The sequence below is a fragment of the Stegostoma tigrinum genome, chromosome 19 (genome assembly GCF_030684315.1).
Source record: "Stegostoma tigrinum isolate sSteTig4 chromosome 19, sSteTig4.hap1, whole genome shotgun sequence".
NCBI lineage: Eukaryota > Metazoa > Chordata > Chondrichthyes > Orectolobiformes > Stegostomatidae > Stegostoma > Stegostoma tigrinum.
Window position 1 is genome coordinate 11,454,263 of NC_081372.1, and position 16,564 is coordinate 11,470,826.

Here is a 16,564-nt window from a genome sequence, read left to right on the forward strand (position 1 = left end):
GCTCCAACATTCAGCAGGATCATGATCTGACACTGCTCGTGTTTGCTTTCCTGCCCTTTCCCTGTAATCCTTCACTTCCTCGACTGATCCAAACAGTTCTTATCCCTTAATCCTCTGTATTTCCTATGGCTCTACCTTATTAGTCCTTCCAAAATGCATCACCTCAGACTTGGCCACCCATTGTTGATCAATGAATGCCAATGTGACTGGAATTCACTGAATGCAGAGATCTTGAAAAATTTCAATTGAATGCTGAACTTCTTTACAAGAGGAACTGAAAAGTAAGGATAAAAACCAAAACAACTGCGGGTGCTGTAAATCAGAAACGAAAACAAAGTTGCTGCAGTAGCTCAGCAGGTCCGGCGGCACCTGTGGAGTGAAAAACAGAGTTAATGTTTTGGGTCTAGTGACCCTTCCTCAGGACTCAAAGCTCTGGATGCAATGGGTAATTTAGCATGGTCAATCCACCCAACCTGCACATCTTTGGACTACAAGAGGAAACCCACGCAGACACAGGGAGATTGTGCAAACTCCACGCAGTTGCCTGAGGGTGGAGACAAACCCAGGCCCCTGGTGCTGTGAGGCAGCACTGCTAACCTTTGAGCCACTGTACTGTCCCAAAGTATTCGAGATTCTAAACTTGACAAGGTGGCATGAAAAGAACGGTTTCTCTTCTGTGGGAGTTCAGGACTAGAAGCCACTGTTACAAGATCAGCACGGTTGCACTTCTAAGATGAATAGAATTTCCTTTCTCTTCAAAGGCTGTGAGATTTGGAACTCTCCCTTGGAAAGCAGTGAAGAAGGGTCACTGAATATTTTTAAGGCAGAGGGAGATAGATTCTTGTTAGGTAGAGGAATGAAAGATTATCAACAGTAGGTAGGAATGTGGAAACACAAACACATTAGCTGTGATCATAGCGATCAATGCAGCAGGCTTGAGGGGCCAAATGGCCTTGTTCTGCTGTTGTTGTCTCTGGTCACATTTCGGAGAATTGTGGAGCTGGAGGAGTTGACGGGCCAGAGCCATGGATGAATTGGGAATTGGGGATGAGAATTTTGGGAAGATGTTGTTGATCAGTTGGGAGTGAATCTATCTCAGGGAGCACGGGGGGCTGGGGTAGGGAAACAGGAGTTGGTTTAGGTAAGTACAGAGGCAGGCTGATCGCCAGCTTTCCGCCATAAAAAAACATGGAAATAGATAAACTTTTGTTTGTGTAGCCCTTTTCACAGCCTCCAGACAGCCCAAAAGTGTTTTCCAGCCAATTAGGACTTTTCCTGAGGTGGAACTTGCACAATGTGGGGAACATGACTGCCAAATTGCACACAGCAAGATCCCACTATACTCTGCCCTGCCTTAGCTCAGATCTGTCAAAATTTGAAGTGTTTGGTTTGATTCTGAAGGAGAGAGTTCCTGATTCCTGCTGCCCTCTTCTGAAGGCAAGCTTGCTGACCTCACTCCTCAATAGCCTACCTCTAATTGCAAGATTTTGTCCTACTTGTTGCCACTGTATGGGAGCACTGTGAGCAGTTTTGATCCCCTTATGTAAGGAAAGTCATTTTTTTCAACTGGAGGCAGTTCAGAGAAAGTTCACCGGGATAAACCTTATTATGGAGGGATTGTATTATGAACAAAGGTTAAACAAGTTGAGACTCTACTCCCTGGAGTTGAGAAGAATGCAAGGTGATCACATTAAAACATATTGGATTCTTAAGGGGTTGCCAACTACAGACACTGAAAATCTATAGATTTTAGTCATTACTAGACTGCTGTTTGAGGGAGCTTTTTTTATTCACTCATGGGATATGGGCATTGCTGGCTGGGCCCAGCATTTATTGCCCATCCCTAGTTGCCCTTCCGAAGATGGTGAGGAGCTGCCTTCTTGAACCAGTGCTGCCCACTGAGCTATTGATACAGCTGAGTGACTTGCTAGGCCATTTCAGACAGCAGGTGAGAATAAGCCACACTGCTGTGGGTCTGGAGTCACATGTAGGCCAGACCAGCTGAGTCTGGCGGATTTCCTTCCCTAAAGGGCATTAGTGAACTAGATGGATTTTTCCAACAGCCGACGGTGGTCTTCAGTAGATTCTTAATTCTAGAGTATTTTTATTGAATTCAAATTCCACCATTTGCCCTGGTGAGATTTAAACCAAGGTGCCCAGAATATTAGCTGAGTTTCCTGAATTAATACTCTCGTGATAACACCAGTAGGCCATCACCCCCCCAGTGCATTGGAAGACAATTCAGAGGAGATTTCTGTGCAGATCTTGTCTGGCACATTCTCTACAACAGGGCAGGCACTTGAAAGTATGTCACTGGCCAGCAGGATATTTGGATCAAGTTCAGGTTGTGAAACTATTATATCAATGCAAGTCTTTATTTATTATGATCCGTCGAGATAGTGGGTCCAAGTAAATTGCATGTTGTTTGAACCCATGACCTCCTGACCTAGAGGTTGTAGGGAAAGCAACTGCAGAAGGCTGTTACTTAAGAAGAAAATGGTCTTGACCATGATGAGGAACGTCTTGGCCTGTGATTTTTAACCATTTTAACATTGCCTCTAGTTTGTTTGTGTGCACTGGATTATTGTAGAGAATCAGGGATGAAATGTGGAAACTCTGGTATCTGGCGAGGAAAATAGAACGGAGGAAAATTCACAATGCTGGGTCTTTTTGGTGAGAGAGGAAGGTTTCCATATGGTAAGCTGAGATCTTCTCAGCTGATACTGCCTCAGTCATTCTCTTCGCTGGTCTGACGTCTCAGTCTGAATGCTCTCTACTTGCTGCTGTAAAACATCCATCAAATCATACTCTTTATAAAAATGTACATTAAATGCCAATTTTAATTTACTAACACCAACTTACATTTGTAAAGCACCTTTAACCTAATCTATCTTTCCAAGCCACTTTATAAGACAATGAAACAGCAAAAATGAATAATTTAAAGCAGTTCTAGGGCAGACAGCCAAAAACCTTGGTCAAAGAGTTAGATTTATAGCAGTGCCTTAAAGGGCAGTGAGGTGATGGGTTCTTGAGATGCAGATAGGATACTCTGGATGTCTGGATGACTGAAGGAACATCCATTAATAGCCTGGTGATTAATATCAGGGATACTGTTGTGCTTAACTCATTCACAGGATGAGTGTGTGACTGGTTAGGCCAGCGTTTATATGTAGAGTCATGCAGCACAGACCCTTCAGTCCAACCAGTCCGTGCCGACCTTGTTCCCAAACTGAACTAGTCCCACTTGCCTGTGTGTGGCCCATATCCCTCCAAACCTTCCCTATTCATGTACTTATCTAAATGTCTTTTACATGTTGTAACTGTACCTGCATCCACCACTTTCTCTGGCAGTTCATTCCACACACTAACTGCTCTCTGTATAAAAAAGTTGCCCGTCATGTCCTTTCTAAATCTTTCTCCTCTCACCTTAAAAATATGCCCCTTAGTTTTGAACTCCCCCACCCTAGAGAAAAAAACCCCTTGTCATTCATCTTATCTATACCCCTCATGATTTCATAAACCTGTATAAGGTCATTCCTCAACCTCCAATGAAAAAAGTCCTAGTCTTTCCAGTCCATTTTTTTAATATCTCAAACTCTCCATTCCTGGTGACATCCTGGCAAATCTTATCTAAAGCCTCTCCAGTTTGATAATATCCTTCCTATAATAGAACGACCAGAACTGTGCACATTACTCCAGAAAGGGGCCTCAACAACCTCCACATGACATCCCAACTCTGAAACTGAAAAGTCTGATTGAATGAAGTAAAATGAAATCCTGCCTTTCATACCCACACAATGTTTGAAATCACCTTTACAGCCAGGAGTCCATTGCAACACAGGAAACACACTTAGACATGGCAAGCTTCCATAAGAGTGATCTGATGTTGTTTGAGGGACAGGTGCTCCCAGAACATCAAGGTTTACTCCCTTACTCTTCTCCAAATCAGTGGCATGAGATCTTTACCACCCTCCTGAGGGGGTATGTGGGATCTCAGTTCAACATTTCATCTGAAGGACTGGGAGATTTAACACTCCCTCAGTAGTGACCAGGGACTGCTAGGTTGTTCTGTTCTCACGTACTACAATGGGACTTGAACACAGAATCTTTTGACCCAGAATGTTACTGAGCCATGGCTGACAGTGAAAATGAAGTTCACATTTTTGATTGAAAAAATCCAAATTCCTTTGAATTACTAGCTGTTTTATTTCTCGGAATGGAAATGGACACAGCAGAAACAATGACAATGTATGGACAGCATGCAAGCAGTCTATATCTTTCACATTTGAATGTCATCACAAATGCATGTGGGGTTTGGATTTTGGCTCCATACTTTTCCTCTGTTATGATTATTGCCCAGAAGAGTCAACCGTATTGCTATAGGTCTGGAGTCACCTGAGGGCCAGACCAGATAAAGACAGCAGATTTCCTTCCTTAAAAGGACATTTGTGAACCAGATGAATTTTTCCTGACAATTGAAAACGAACTCATGATCATCATTTCAGGTTTTTTTTTAGTGAATTCAAATTCCACCATCTGCTGTGGTAGGATTTGAACCCAGGTCACCAGACATTACCTGGGTCGCTGGACTAACTGTCCAGTGATAATATCACGAGGCTATCGCCTCCCCTTTTCGGCCCACATAAGGCCAAAGTTGGAAGAACATAAAGTTCACAGAGCAATGTGGAAACTCGAGGAGGTTACAGGGATAACGGGAGACTGCCGCTATCATCGGACAAGGAATCGAGAAGCTCAGGCTTCCACTGTCAGTAAAAGGAATTCCAATCCTGCCAGGAATGCAGGTGGAATTTATTCACTTTCTAAATCTGGAATCGAAGTGATGGGAACATTAAACTATTATCAATGGTTGTAAAAACTGACTGGTTCACGAATGTTGTTCAGGGAAGGAAACCTGCCATCCCGTACCTCCACGTAACTCCAGACCCACAGCGACCCAGTTAACTCTTAACTGTCCTCTAATCTGATCCACTGAGCCAGTGAATTCAAGGGTCATTCAAAAAAAGGCTACAAATACTGGCCTTGTCAGTGATGCTGACATCCAATGAATAAAGGAGGTGGATGGATTTGGAAACGAGGGCGAGAAGTTTGAAGTTGAGGCTTGCTTGAATGGGAGTCAGTGTAGGTTGGGGAGCACAGGGGTGATGTCTTCAGAAACAGATTAGATTCCCTATAGTGTGGAAACAGGCCCTTCGGCCCAACAAGTCTACACCCGCCCCTTGAAGCATCCCACCCAGACCTGTCCCCGCCCCCCTATAACCCACACATCCCTGAACACTACGGGCAATTTAGCATGGCCAATCCACCTAACCTGCACATCTTTGGGCTGTGGGAGGAAACTGGAGCACCCGAAGGAAACCCACGCAGACACAGGGAGAATGTGCAAACTCCAAACTGTGCAGATACAGGCAGAAGAGTTTGAATGATCTCCAGTTCTGGGTTATTCAGTGCAACTTACACTCAGAATCCTTACAGTATGGAAGCAGGCCCTGCGACTCAATAACTCCACACCAACCCAGACCCATCCCCGTAAACATATCCCTGAACACTATGGGCAATGTAGCATGGCCATTGCACCTAGCCTGCGCATCTTTGTGACTGTGGGAGGAAACCGGAGCACCCGGAGGAAACCCACGCAGACGTAGGGAGAATGTGCAAACTCCACACAGACAGTTGCCCGAGGGTGGAATCAAACCCAGGTCCCTGGTGCTGTGAGGCTGCAGTGCTCACCACTGAGCCACTATGCCACCCAGTGATGGTTCCTGAGATGGACATTGTTCTTTATCTTACTTTGTTCAATGCATTTTGAAGCAAAACTGATACATTGGAGGATAGGCAACACAAGCAGCCAAAACAAAATGATTGTCGCAAAAAATTGTGTGGCCAATTCAAGGGGAAACACCTCTTTCCCCATGGTGGGGAATCATTCCTCACCACAGGGAACAGAGAGCATTAGACAGAGAAAATGCAGGAAGGATTGGTCATGAGGCCTAAAACCAGAGGATGTTATGTCTGATTGAGGTGAAGAGAAATTCCTTCATTCGGAGATGGTGGTGAATCTTTGGCATTCCCTACGCCAGGAAGCCCAGTCACTATGTGACAGAGTTTTGGTAGACATTTGGTAGAATGTCACTCATGACATTGAAGGATATATGACATTGAGGTAAATGATCTAGAATGGCAGAGCAGTTTTGAGGGCCTGAATGGCCTACTCCTATATTTCTTCCTGGTGCATATGAAGGGATTACAATGCTTAAGTGGTTATGGGACAGAGAAACCTGGGTGTGTATGCACATAGACCATTGAAGGTGGCAATAGAGTGCAGTCAATAAATCACACACTATCCTGACATTTACAACTAGGTGCAGAGAGTGCTGGAGCCAGGGGTCTTCTACAAGACACTTGTTAGACTTCATCTACAGTATTAAATAAAGTTTTGGGATACCTCAGTCTAGGAAAGATGTGAATGCAGTGGGGAACATGCAGAAGAGATTGACAAAAATGATTCCAGAGATGAGAAACTTCGGTTACGATGATAAGTTGGAAAGGTTGGAACTGTTCTTATGGGAAAGGTAGACGAGGTGATGGCAGGAGTTTTCAGAATCATGAAAGGTCTGGATAGAGTAGACCAGGAGAAAATGTTCCCGCTCATCAAGGATTGAGAGCAAGAGGGAACAGATTTAAAGCAATTTGCAAAGGTACCAAATGTGATGTGCGGAGAAAACATTCTCACACAGCGAATAGTTAGGGTCTGGAATGCAGTGCTTGGTGTTGTGGAGTTGGGTTCAGTTGAAGCATTCAGGGTGATTATTTGAGTTAAAACAATATGTAAGGGATGAGGATAAAGACAAAAGAATGGTGTGATGCTCAGTGCAGAGCCAGGGCAGATGTGATGGATTGAAGTGTCCCTTCCTGCAATATTCTATGATTTGATGGGGTATTAGATAAACAATTAAGGAGGCAGAAATATAATTTTACAACAAGATGAGGAAGCGTGGGAGGAGGCAGGGTGAAGCACTGATGCTGGCACAGACTAGATGGGTTGAATGGCTTATTTCTGCACATTCTCTCAAATAAAGCAAACTCCAGTCTGAAACAAAGTCTACTTGTTCCAGTCTTCTGGACCCAAATCTTTTCTGTCCCAAACTTAATTTCCACTGGGTACAGTTTTGAAAGTTGCTGGGACGTATACAAGGTCTGCCTTAAAGTATTGAGTGGGGGGGTTCAGCACAGTTGATATTGTTCTTTTATTTTCTGTGTTGGATTCAGCCCAGGCTGATGAATTGGAACCCTACTGCTGTTGCAGCACACAATTTCCTACCACCGATTTCAGCCAGATTTGAATCCTATTGCCTGTCACTGCTAGTTGATGGCATAAAACTGCCCATTGTGTCTCATCAAATTGACTATTTCGTTCAAAATGATCTTAACAATGGCTGCTGTGGAAATCTAAATGTCACATTCCTTTCCTGAGGTTGACGTTGATGCATCTTTGGTACAACGCAATGGAACCTCAGCCCATTCTGCAACGATCCAAAGGCATTTAGCTAAAGCGGGAACATTTAGGCTCAGAGCTGGCTGACAAAAAAAAACAGCTTTAGCCTATCTATTTTCTGCCATTACGTCTTCTCTCTCTCCTTTTAACGACGAAAAATTAAAAACCTCTTCGTACAAACAGAGGTCATTATGCAAAGAAGCTGTTCCTTGACTGAAGCTTCCTCGTTTGAAATAATCTTAGCAGTTTGGGTAATTGAAATATAAAAGAATTAGCAACACTAATTTTGTGGCAGCCTGCCAATGGCGACATCTGTAGTCCTTCCTGTTGCCTTGCACATCGGCCCCCCCCCCCCCCCCCGCCACACTCCCAACGCCCAGCCAGCTACCTCCTCCCCCCTCCAACACACACACATACCCCACGATCTTCCCTTCTTGAGAAAGACAAACATTTTTCACAGTCAAAAGCTGAAAGACAAAAGCAGTGACAGATCTGTCCAGGGCTGTGTGTGACAGCTGTACGCAGGAGTTAAATGGTGGGGCAAGGTGAAGGTGTTTCAGTGACAAGTTTGGAAGCAACAGCAGCCCCCAGAGAGGGAGAGAGAGTGTGAACAGCGTGTGTTAAAAGACAAGGGACGAGCTATATCTACTTGAGACGAGCGAGAATGGAAAGGTGCACCCAGGCTTCTCTATCTGAGCCAAGTGCATTCTGGTGAGCACCTGTGTCTCAGTCTGTCCTGCAGCGTTAACCCTCGCACCTTCCTGCGTGAAATTTTTTTGGAGAAACCTTACTTTCTCCCACCTGCTCCGGACGACTTTTCGCGTCTCGGTGCCGGTCAAACGTCTCCCCTCGACTCAGCGCCGCCAACTCGGCATTCTGCCAACAACAACTTGCATTCGCCTGGAGCCTTTAAGGCCCGTGCATCCGTCCCAAGGTACTTCACGGGACAACTATTGGGCAAAATTTGACACTCAGTTCGTGGGTGGAAAGGTGACGGCCTAGTGGTATTATCGCTTGACTGTTAATCCAAATAGCGTTCTGGGGACCTGGGTCCCAATCCTGCTACAGCAGATGGTGGAATTTGAATTCAATAAAATATCTGAAATTAAGAACCTAATGATGGTCCTGAATCCATTGCCAATTGTTGGGAAAAACCAATTTGGTTAAACAGTGTCCTTTAAGGAAGGAAACTGCCATTCTGGCCTACATGTGACTCCAGACCCACAGCAACATGGTTGACCCTTAACTGCCCTCTGGACAATAAATGCTGCCTAGCCAGCAATGCCCTCATTCCCAAGAATGAATTTTTTTTTTAAAATTAGGGCATGTGCCTACAAACATGTTCAAAAGAAATTTTAAAGAACGTCATGAAGAAATGGAGGGATGTGGAGGGGTTTGGGAAGAGGTTAAGGTCCACACCTTAGAATCTGGGAAGCTGATGGTTGTAATGCAGAGTTTAACACTCGGGGTGACTGAGAGGACAGATTGGGGAGTGCAGAAATCTTGGGAGGATTCTAGCGCTGGAGGAGGGTGTTCGGGTAGGGATGAGTGAGGTCATGTCTGAAGTTTTCTGCAAACTTTCCTTGCTCTATGATACCCATACTAGTATGCCCTTTCAATATCACACTGATTGAGTCTCCAAACTCAATCTCATGGCATCCTTGAGATCGACTGCCTTTTTAGTTCATGGCTATCAACTTGCTGGCTGTTTATTTTTGAAGTAGTAAAGATTTTTGTGTGTGACTTGCCATGCCCTAGAATGGATTGGAGACAGTCCGACCATAACACTATTTAGCTAAATTATTACCTGCCACCTAGCTATAAATGAGCTGTCAATATCAACTGGAGTTAATAGAAATCTTGGCGTGTTTCTCCAGGAGACTTTAGCTGCTGCGATAATTTATTTTTGTCAAACCGTTCTCATCAATGTTTCCCACGGTTGTGTCAGCACCTCCCCATTTAATTCTGCCATGTCAACATGTAACGGCAGGCTGTGAGCAGTAGGGGTCTCTGTGCCATCAAATTCCAAATTCTCATCAATCTTCTCAACTCTGCTGCTATCCTGTATATTTTAAAAATTATAGTATTCATCAGCTGCTGGGAAACCAGAGGATTGGGGAGCCTTTTTAAAAAAACAGCAGTGGACAACTGAAAAAGCAATAAAGGAGGAGAAGGTGAAATATGAGTGTAAGCTAGCTAGCAATATGAAAGAAGATTGCAAGAGTTTTTTTTAAAGATATGTGAAAGGTAAGAGAGAGGCAAGAGTGGACATTGGACCGCTGGAAAATGAGAATGGAGAAATGGTAATTGGAAACAAGGGAATGATGAGAGAACTGAAGAGGTACTTTGCATCAGTCTTCACTGTGGAAGACACCAGCAGCATACCAGCATTTTGAGAAGCAGTGGAGCAGAGTGGCCATCAATTGGGAGGTGCCAGGGAATCTGACATGCCTATGAAACAGGTTAGGGTCAACACCATTAAAGCAGAATCCAAATAGGCATGTGGATGCATGAGTAATCATTATATTGATTTTCTTCTAGCCAGAGAGAGGGAGAGAGAGATCTCACCTCATCAGAACTGATGTCAAAAACATTCTCATACAAATTTCCTGTAGGCACGTGTCATTCATTTGTTAGATACAATAAAAAAGAATCCCAATGGCTTTATAAATAGAGCACAAAAGCTAGAGTTATGCAAAAGAGTTCATAAATCATTGGTTACATTTCAGTTAGTACATTGTGTCTAATTCTGGGAACCACATTATAGGAAGCATGGCAAAGCCTTGCAGTGGGTGCAGAGTTTTAACAGTGGTCCCAGTGATGAGGCACTTCAGTTAAGTAGGGAACCTCGAGTGACAGGGACTGTTCACCACCAGAGAGGAGATTTACTAAAGCTGTTCAAAATGTTTGAGGTGTTTTGATAAGCTGCATAAGGAGTAGAATGGGGGCTGATAATCAAAGGATTTATAATTGGCAAAGAGCTAAGGGAAGATTAACACTTTTTCTAAAGTGACTGCGATCTGGAATGAGAGGTGGAAGCGAATTCTAATTGTAACCATCAGAAGTGAAGAACACATAGACTTTCAACAAAGGTTATTGCAGGGCTATGGAGGAAGAGGAGGGGGAGAGGGTCAAAAATCATTTAAACAGCAGGCAGAGACAACTTGGTCCAAATAACCTCCTTCAGCGTTTGTACGATGGTTGGGAGCTGATGTGTGGCCATTTATTTCGTATCTCTACTGAATGTGTGGATGTGTCAGCATTAGCTCCAGTGACTGATTTCAGGAGGGAGAGCATCCACAAAGGATTTACTTCCCTGGTTCATGCTGTGAAGAGGCTGTCGAGATGAAGATGAGAATTGCTGTGTGTGTCTGCACATGTAGGATTACTGCTTGAGCAAGATACTGAATGTCATTGTGGAGACCGCACCACAGCAAAGAGGCAACAAGGATGGCAGGGTGGTGCGTACTTCAGGGAGGGTAAGGAAGAATATTGGTTCAGGGTGTGGGCGTTTAAAATGTATGCAGGAAAAAGGAACCTTGTGTAATTAGTATGTACCCAAATGTCTTCCCCACCTGCCTGGATGCTTGATATCAAAGTGTGGAGCTGGATGACCCAGCTCCACACTTTGTTATCTCAGATTCTCCAGCATCTGCAGTTCCCATTATCTCTGAATGCTAGATATGTTGACCCAGAAAGCAGGAATAAGTGCTGAATGCCAATCCTTACATCAGAGAATTTGATTGAATAGCTTTAACCACCTTCTGCGACTATAATTGCCCCCCCAAACCCTACCCTACTCGCCAGCACAGAGACATCAGGTAAATTGAGGAATGGTTGTTCGATAGTACAGTTTGGGGGTGGTTTCTGACCCCCCGATACACTACTGCATGGTAAGCTAAGCCACCTTACTGCCCACCAAATAGGTGTAGAACTCACAGCACCCTTTGTATAAAACTGCCTATTGGCATCCCCCAACTAGTGATAGTGTGGGCATTAAACTTGGTAGAGTTATCTACAACCTGTGTGTGTGTGTGTGTGTGTGTGTGTGTGTGTGTGTGTGTGTGTGTGTGTGTGTGTGTGTGAGAGAGAGTTTGTGTGTGTGTGTGACAGTTTGTGTGTGTGTGTGCACGTGTGTGAGTACTTGCGTGTGTGAGTGTGTGTACGTGTGTGTCTGTGTGTGTGTGTACGTGTGTGTCTGTGTGTGTGTGTACGTGTGTGTCTGTGTGTGTGTGTCTATGTGTGTGTGTGTGCACGTGTGTGAGCACTTGCGTGTGTGAGTGTGTGTACATGTGTGTCTGTGTGTGTACGTGTGTGTCTGTGTGTGTGTGTGTGTGTGTGAGAGTTTGTGTGTGTGTGTGTGTGTGCACGTGTGTGAGTACTTGCGTGTGTGAGTGTGTGTACGTGTGTGTCTGTGTGTGTGTGTCTGTGTGTGTGTACGTGTGTGTCTATGTGTGTGTGTCTGTGTGTGTGTACGTGTGTGTCTGTGTGTGTGTGTCTGTGTGTGTCTATGTGTGTCTGTGTGTGTCTATGTGTGTGTGTGGGTGTGTGTGCGCGCGCCTTGACTGAACATGTGGTCACCAGTCTCAATATTGCCTAATGTGGCTCAGTATCAAAATTTCATTTGACAATCCTTGCTGTGAAAGACCTTTACTACATTGAAGGTACTAGATAAATGCAGTTGATAATGTTGTCTGTGCGGTGTAGTTACGTGTACTTTTTTCCGGCTGACTTCCTCTGCAGTGAACAATTAGAGGTGCACCCCCTGATTACTGTAAACTGCAGTTAACTGTGACTCTCTCTACATAACACTAACCAGTCTGTTGTTTCACGGCAAGCAGTGAAAGAGAGACAGATTGTTGGGTCGGAGATGGGTGACTGTTTAAACTTGCATTTATATTCTTTTCACAATGCCCCAAAGTGTTTTACAAGCAATGAAGTACTTTAGAATAAAGCCATTGTTGCAACATAGGAAGCACAGCAACCAATTTGTGCAGACTGCCGCAAACAGCAATGTGATCATGACCAGATAAATCTGCTCTTGTGATATTGTTTAAATGCTAAATATTAACAAGGACACCAGAGAAAATTCGTCTTTTGAAATAGTGCAATTGGATAATTTTACATTTACCTGGGAAGGGGGAAATGGAGCTACATCTCATCTAAGTGGCAGACCTTCACCAGTGCAGAACTCCCTCAATATTGCACTGGAGTGTCTGTCTAGACTTTTCAGCTCATGCCCTGGAATTGGACTCAAACCTGGAATTTTCTGACTCACACACTGTAACATGTAAGAACTGAAGGAGGCCATTCAGCCCATCAAATCTGCTTCACCATTCACTGAGACTGTGGCTGATCTGATAATCCTCAACTCCACTTTCCTGCCTTTTCCCCTTACACTCTTCATCCCCATCACAATTAAATCGGCCTTTTCTCAGTCTTGAAATACTTAACAACCCAGTCTCAAGAGCCGTCTGTGATAAGGGTTTCCACAGGATTCGGCACATTTGGCATACAAGAGAAAAAACATGCCCCCTCACCTCTGTTTTAAATGGGTGACCCTTTGCTGTGAGGTGATACCCTCTGGACCTAGACTTTTCTGCCAGGGGAAACAACCCCTCCATCTATCGAAGGCGAGACTTTTCTTTAATTCCTTCCTGGAGTATGGGCATCTCCAACTAGACCAGCATTTATTACCCATCCCTGAGTCTGAGTTAATTGCTACGCTATTTCAGAAGGCATTTAAGGCAAATACGTTGTTGTGTGATGCCTCACAGCTAACATGCATTACATTTTGAAGAGATAGGCTCATTATATTATCAGCATATTCATAGAGTCATTTGAGTTGTACAGCATAGAAACAGACCCTTTGGTCTAACACATCCATGCTGACCAGATATCATAAATTAATCTGGTCCCATTTGCCAGCATTTGGCCCATATCCTTCACTGTCCTATCTACCTGTGACTCTACTTTCAAGGAACTATGAACCTGCACCCCAAGGTCTCTTTGTTCAGCAACACTCCCAGGACCTTACCGTTGAGTGTATAAGTCCTGCCCTGATTTGCCTTTCCAAAATGCAGCACCTCAGATTTATCTAAATTAACCTCCACCTGCCACTCTTCCACCTACTGACCCATCTGGTCAAGATCCCATTGTATGGTCAAGATCCCATTGTACTCTGAGGTAACTTGCGCTGTCTACTACACCTCCAATTTTAATGTCATCTGCAACCCCACCTCTTCCTCCGTTACATTGATGACTGTATCGACGCCGCCTCGTGCTCCCAAGAGGAGCTCGAACAGTTCATCCACTTCACCAACACCTTCCACCCCAACCTCAAGTTCACCTGGACCATCTCCAACACAACCCTGACCTTCCTGGACCTCTCTGTCTCCATCTCAGGCAGCCACCTAGAAAAGCGAAGCCTCGACTAACCATTCCTCCTGTGTTCACATCCAAATCATTTATATAAATGCCTAGAAGCAGTGGACCCAGCACCGATCCTTGTGGCACATTGCTGGTCACTGGCAACCAGTCTGAGAAGCAATCCTCACCACCCTCTGTCTTCTACCTTCGAGCCAGTTCTGTATCTAAATGGCCAGTTTTCTCTGTATTCCAGGTGATCTAACCTTGCTAAGCAGTCTATGATTTGGAACCTTGTTGAATGCCTTACTGAAATCCATACAGTTCATCTCCACGGCTCTGCCCTCATCAATCCTCTTTGTTACTTCTTCAAAAAACTCAACAAAGTTAGAGAGGTGCAGTTTCCCACGCACAGTCATGTTGACTATCCCTAATAAGAGAAATTTTAAAATTAAAACTACATAGCATGTAACCTAAATAATATAAACACCTCAGTCTCCCTCTTACTGGGTCCACTAGCAGCATGACACGCTGAGGGAAGAGTGCTACATTATGGAACCAAGTTCTTTCTCACTAACTTGGATGTGACAGGATGATTGTAATATTTGTAGGTACAGGAGCTGTAATATAAGTTTATTAAACCCATCAGTACTGCATTACCCATGTCTTGTCTGGGAGCTAACATAAGTATCAGCTCATCTGGTGTCAATACCCTGTTGAAGGCAAAAGCCAATGAATTGCAGTAAAGCAGATCAATGCTGCTATTCATTTCACAGTGTGTAGAATGGCTGCTGTACTGGCCAAAATAACAGGGTCGGTGCAGTCCCTCAACAATCTATCGACCAAGAGATAGTAGTGAAACTTAGGCGAGTGTAAATTGAGAGGCAGCTGTACCTCTCCCCCTCTCAGTTTGTATTGTATCAGATCATTGCTGGTAACTTACAGCCTCTGGAATCTGTTGGTGTGTTTGTATTGCATGTGAGTGTTTGGGTTTTGTAATCTATTAAGTTAATGAGAGGCTTTTATCAGGCCCGTTTTATGAGTGTGGGGTGTTGGGGGGGACGCAGGGTAGGTTTCTGTGCCAGTATAAAGTCACAGATGCCCTGCCTTGGACACTCGCCAGTTTTTGGTAAACGGCAGCCTGCGTTTTGCAAGAGCAAGCGAGCTTTGTAAAAAAAAAATCCAGGCAAGTTGTTATTTTATTGAGCGCTTGTGCCAACCTTATTCGCAGCTGTTGTATCCTGGATGTGGGCCAGGACAAGAACTACAGTCTGTGTATGTGTGAGAGAGAGAGAGAGAGAGAGTGTGGAGTGGGGGTAGGGAAAGGCTGGTTTCTGGCAGAGAGCACACCTGCACTAGTTGCATAACCATTCCGGCAGTGTCTCTGCGGTAATACAGGTTGTTTCGGTTTGAAGCCTTGGAGTGTTTGTTTCGACTCTGCTCTTTGTTGATTCTGAGGATGTGGGGGGGAGATGGGGTTAGGGATCGGGGGGGGGGGGATTAAAGTTCTCCCCTTTTTTTGAGAAGATTGCTGGACGAGTTAGTGCCTTTTGCTATTGATTTTTCTTTTTTTGTGTGAGGAAGAAAAGTCACCAGGAAGACCCTAATTAAGGAAAAAAAAAGGACCACATCTTTTGACAAGTGGTGCAGATAGGCTCCTGGTCAGGTGGCATCAAGAAACAAGTCTTACATTGGCATTTATGTAGTGCCTTTCACTTGCTTTGAACATTGCAAAACATTAAAGTATGACATTACTATGTAATTTTTCTTTCTTATTAACTCCTGGAATGTGGGTGTCACCAGCTGGGCCTGCATTTATTGTCTCATCCCTAGATACTTCTTGAGAAGGCTGTTTTCTTGGAGCACTGCAATCCGTGTTCTGTAGGTAGACATCATGTGCCACCAGGGAGGGAATGCCAGGAGTTTTAGATCATTGTATCCCTACAGGGCGGAAACAGGCCCTTCAGCCCAACAAGTCCACACCGAACCTCAGAGCACCCCACCCCACCCAGAGGAAACTCACGCAGACACGGGGAGAATGTGCAAACTCCACACAGACAGTCGCCCGAGGGTGGAATTGATTTGACCCAGTGATACTGAGGGAACGGTGATATATTTCCGAGTCAGGATGGTGAGTGCCTTGAAGGGGAAGTTAAAAAGCAAGCTCCTGCAAACAGCACTGAGATAATGATCACTGAGGAGCATCGGTCCTTTCCTTCAGCAATATTTGGTTGAGAGGTGAGTATTAGCCAGGTAACTGGGGAGAAACGTCCTGGTTTCTTTTCAAAAAGGTGATTCTCTTTTCTGTTCACCTGGGAGTGGAGACAGGACCCAGTTTATTATCACATTGTAAAACATGGCCCCTCCGACAGTGCAGCACTCCCTCAGCTTGGATTTTGTCAGGTCTCCTTGAGCCCGATTGAGGGGAAAGTCATCCTGAACATCCTAGACTGCTGCTCCTCCTTGTGGCCACCTGCGGCAGTGTCAGCAGGGTCCCTGGCCAAAGTGACTTGCCCATCATCTCCTTTGGGAATGACGTGGCTGCATGCTGGAAGAGAGCTATAACTGTTTCAAGTTCATGTTGCTACAGCTGACAACTCCAGGAGCCCCAAGTTCCAGAGAAAAGGACCAGACATCATTGCTTCGGTCCTTCTTATAAAACTCCTTGCCACCTTTTAGATCAGT

General features: G+C 44.6%; 1 protein-coding gene across 9 annotated transcripts in view; it reads left to right on the forward strand.

Moving 5' to 3' along the window:
• The window catches only part of LOC125461316 (protein CBFA2T2-like), a 151,392-nt gene that overhangs the window by 67,880 nt on the left and 66,948 nt on the right, over positions 1-16,564 (forward strand). The window contains exon 1 of one of the 9 annotated variants that reach the window (XM_059652736.1): positions 7,946-8,224. The exons of the other annotated variants lie outside the window; for them this stretch is intronic. The gene's annotated coding sequence lies outside the window, so the exon portion shown is untranslated. Of the gene's footprint in view, positions 1-7,945; positions 8,225-16,564 lie in introns of those variants that run through there. 9 annotated transcript variants of the gene reach the window in all.